Source organism: Squalius cephalus, assembly GCF_949319135.1.
Source record: "Squalius cephalus genome assembly, chromosome: 13".
Lineage (NCBI taxonomy): Eukaryota > Metazoa > Chordata > Actinopteri > Cypriniformes > Leuciscidae > Squalius > Squalius cephalus.
Window position 1 is genome coordinate 10,290,617 of NC_137134.1, and position 5,258 is coordinate 10,295,874.

The following is a 5,258-nucleotide window of genomic DNA, read 5'->3' on the forward strand; positions in this document are numbered from 1 at the left end:
TAAACAAATAAATGCAGGTGATGTAATAATAAACAAGAAATAAATACACGCAGGTGAGGTAATAATAAACAATAAATAAATAAATAAATAAATAAATAAATAAATGCAGGTGAGGTAATAAATAAATAAATAAATAAATGCAGGTGAGGTAATAATAAAGAATAAATAAATAAACGCAGGTGAGGTAATAATAAAGAATAAATAAATAAATAAATAAATGCAGGTGAGGTAATAATAAACAACAAATAAATAAATAAACGCAGGTGAGGTAATAATAAACAAAAAAATAAAAATAAAAAAATAAATGCAGGTGAGGTAATAATAAACAATATAAATGAAACAACAAATAAATAATAATACTACAGTAAAATACTGTACGGAAACAAGCTCCGAACGTAAGCCTGCGGAAACATTCGAGAAGATTTCTGACATCAGTCCTCCTCTTCAATAAACAAAAAGACACATTCTGGTGTAACAAAAAGACAAGTAATCCACGGAAGTGAGGTAAAAATAATGAATGATTTCATGTAGGCTGTTCACAGGTGAGGCAGGGGTTTCGTCGATGGCGTAGCTCCCCCTAGAGGAGAAGATGGGAATTATGGAAATAAATCCATCCATCCATCCATCCCTCCTCCTTCTCATTCTACGCCATAGAAAAGCTCGAAGCAGGCTTGTCAGTGCATAATCACAATCTCGCTAAGCAGCCTCGCGGTTTTATTACAAAAAATGAAAGACAAGACATTCATTTCGGTACAAAAGCTAAATTGGAAACCCAGAGCTGAGACTTTCCCCTGATTACTGACGCGTCAAGCTGACAGATAGACTCGAGTTCTCTCCATTGAGGACTGGCTATATCAACCGAACAGGCCTTTAGGGGCGAAATGATATAACACGAGGGACTCGGTAACAATTCCCTGCTCTCGTTTGGTGATCAATAATCTGACGCCCTCTTACTTCATCTTCCACAAATCCTGCAATCCCTAATGAGCATGGGAATGTGTGTGGGAATCGGAAATGCTCAGCAAGCCTGCATGCTGCTATATTTGTTTATGGGTCGAGTCAATGACAAATACAATGTCCCGAATCTTCTATTAAAAAAAAAAAAAAAAAATGTCTTCTAAAAAAAAAAAATAGTTGAAAACACATGAGCCAAATACTTGTACAAATGTATCATTTGTATGCATTGTCAGATTCATGTGGCTTTAATTGTTTGTACTAAATAAATACGTGCATTAATGCATAATCAAACGCATAGATAAATTAGCAAACACATAAATGCATAACTGCATAAATAAATAAATAAATGCAAAAATAAGTAAATAAGTGCGTACATAAATGTATGAATAAGTAAATGCATACATGAAAAAATGCATAAATAAATAATTTTGTAAAAATGCAAGAATAAACAAATCCATAAAAAATAAGTACATAAATAAATGTATAAATAAATACATTCGTAAAAAAAAATAAAAAAAATGCATGCACAAATAAATAAATGCATGAGTAAATGTATAAATAAATTAATTCGTAAATAAATAAATAAATGACAAAATGCATTAAAATAAATGTGAATTTATGACATGTATTTATGCATTTATTAACTTATTTATGCATTTATTTATTTAAGCACTTATTTATTTATTCACTTATTTATTTATGCACATATGTATTTATTCATTTATGCATTTTTATTGCACTTATTTATGCATTTTTTATGCACTTATCTATTTATTCATTTATGCATTTATTAATGCATTTATTTATTCATTCATTTATGCATTTATTGATGCACTTATTTTTGCATGTATTTATTTATGCATGCATGCATGCAAAAATTAAGAGCATAAATAAATGCATATATACCATATTCATTTATTTTAACCACTTTGAGTTACTACCACATGTGTAAAATATTCATCTTAATTCTCCTTATTGTTATGTATTATTCATTACCGGCTATCACTGCTAGGATGCAGAAAGGTGGTGGATGTTGAAATGACAGGGCATCAACGCTGACACTAAACTCTCCAATAAAGTGCAACCTTGATTCACTGATGGAAGCGTTAAAGTTTTCTCAGGTTGAATCTGGCTCGTAAACATCAGTGACAAGCTTTACGCTGAAGGGACGCTCTCATGAGGTCAACGGCATCTTTTTATGGCTTTGTTAAGTTTAATGTTTGCATTGTAAAGCTGGAAATATCTAATAAAATCTGGGAGCAGACAGAGTAATGCCCTTCTCAACCTTGTGTGTGGCATGGAAACCGACAGCCTAAGACACTGCTTTGTATTGTCTAGAATTGCTTTTCTGTGAATACGTATCTGAGGTGAATTGGTCTGCAGGAAACATCCACTGAAAGGCCCGTAATGTTATAAGGAGACTGTAACCCAAACCCTCCTGATCTATGTTTCATTGACATTCGTATGTATTCCACGTCCTATGTGTGTGAAATGTATACTGAAATACTTCCTTAGAAAAGGCAAGTGATGTGAAACTGCCATGTATGAGATGAATGAAACAAAATGAATGAATGAATGAATGAATGAATAGGGAAATAACCTTCAGGATGAAGAGTGATTTTTTTAATATGGTATTAAAGTATTGAATTATGGTCTGAGGACAGGTGGTTGTAAGTTATACTATAATGTCATATTTCTTTTTTGAAATCATTTAGGTACAATTTGAGTGTTGAGGTAGATATATCACAGTTGTGTCAGAAAATGTAACCCGAAACAAATTATAACAAAACAACAAGGCAAAATAAAAAACAAACAAAAGCATCAAAGATGACATTCAGTTGTGAAAAAATAAAATAAATAAAAAATAAATCATTCAGATGAAGAGTGATTTAATATTAATATTTAACCGATTTTTTTATTTTTAAATATGATATTAAAGTATTGAATTATGCTCTGAGGACATGTGGTTGTTAGTTATAAAATAATGTGACAGTTTTTGATGAAATAACTGATCGTTCCTTTCTGAACGGAAATGTTGGCTGCGTTTGTTTCTGCTCTCTTCTCATTGCATTTTGAGGAGAGTTTGCACTGCTCTGCTAAGAGACGGTTTAGTAACGCACGTCTCTCTCCGTCGGTCTGTCTGGATTTAGCGTCGTCTTCTGAAGAGCCAGTGTCTTTGACTCGGATATAAAGCAGGTCATTGGGCAGGCAGCAACATGGGTAGTTCTGCGGAAGGGTTTCGCTTCAAACGCTAGGGGTGGAAAATGTCATGATGGTGAACGGATATGAATCTCAGAGCTGCCATCCAGGCTTTAGGAGCAGTGGACCAAGAGGAGACACAAGGACCCCAGCCCTCCATCTTCTAATTAACTATTTAACACCTTAGATTAAGAAAACAGTGAATTATTGAAAGCCCAGAGCGCTGTGGAATAAGAAGGGCACAGCGGAAAGCCACACTGTACTGTAAAAGAGCTGAATGTGTCGCAGCATGTTAAACGCAGTGAGAAATGAAGCAGTGCTGCGCTACAATGTAATATGTAATATGCAATAAATTAAATACAAGCAGCTATCAAAAAGACGAGAAATCACTTATAATGAACGACAAAAAGTGATTCTTAATATAAAACCTCACGGCATGGACATGCAGAGCAGTGGTTCTCAAAAGGTTTTGCTTTGAAAGCCAGTTTTTTACACTGGATGCCATGTGGCGACCCAATAAAAAATGTCTAATTGCTCTGAAATTAAAGAATTTACTGTATATTTATTGAATAAATAACATAAAATAAAGAACAGAATAGATCTGCCACCCCCCAGTTGAGGACCACTGATGTAGAGGACTCAACAAAAAAAAAACATCTGTGACTTTCCCATCATGCTCAAACCAGATGAAAAGAGAGAATGTACATAAGTTGTTGATTCAATGTGAAATATTATTCTGTTGCCTAAAATGTGTTTTGCAGCAAATATAAAGCTGATTTTGCACATCAATGCTTTTGCATTATAGGGCAGACAGAAATCATACCTGAGCTGTCTATATTTGTGACAGGAGAATATATGGCCAGAATTGAACAGATTTATTTGTAAAGTGGGAATAGTGAGCATTTCATCTTCCCACAAAAGAGACGTATCTTTTTATTGTCCCTTTGCAGTATTGGTTAGCATATGAATCGTTTCATTATTATTATTATAATTATTATTATTATGTGTCATCATTATTTTAGACAAGGCATGTTCACACACATATATATATATATATATATTTTTTTTTTTTTTTTTTTTTTTCATGTTTGAAAAATCAACTTACAATGTTTCAAGAATCAAAATGCTGAGCAACAAGCAATGTGCATTTCAGGATCGTTAAAACAAAAACAAAAAGCAAAGCAAAGCCAAATAACACTAAGCAAAAAAAAAAAAAAAAAACACAAAAAGCTGAAGTAAAACAAATCTAAACAAAAAGCAAAACAAAGCAAAAGTAAAGTCCAGCCAAAAAAAAAAAAAAAAAAAAAAAAAATCACATCAAAACAAAATAAAATAAAATAGCAAAACAAAAAGCAAAAGTAAAACAAAAAAACAAAGCAAAAGTAAAACAAAAAAAAACACAAAAAAGCAAAAGTAAACAAAAAAACAAAGCAAAAGTAAAACAAAAAAAGCAAAAGTAAAAAAACAAAAAAAAACAAAGCAAAAGTAAAACAAAAAACAAAAAAGTAAAGCAAAAGCAAATCAAAAATACATTGATCAAAAACAAAATTGCAAAACAGCACAACACAAAAAGCAAAGCAGAAACAAAACAAAACGCAAAGCAAAGCACAGCAAAACAAAAAATAAAACAAAACAAAACAACACAAAAAGCAAAGCGAAAGCAAAGCAAATAAAAAACAAAACAAAAAACAACACAAAAAAGCAAAGCAAAACAAAACAAAACAAAAAACACAAAAGAAACACAAAAAGCAATGCAAAGGCAAAGCAAAACACAAAAAGTAAAGCAAAAGCAAATCAAAAACAAACAAAATAGCAAAACACAACACAAAAAGCAAAGCAAAAACAAAAAGCAAAACAAAACAAAACAAAGCAAAAAAAATAAAAGCAAAACAAAAAACACAAAAGAAACACAAAAAGCAAAGCAAAAGCAAAGCAAAAAACAAAAAAGCAAAGCAAAAGCAAAACAAAACAAAGCAAAAAAAATGAAAGCAAAACAAAACAAAAAACACAAAAGAAACACAAAAAGCAAAGCAAAAGCAAAGCAAAAAAAAAAAAGCAAAGCAAAGCAAAAAATGTACATGTGCATTAAAGAAATATGAATT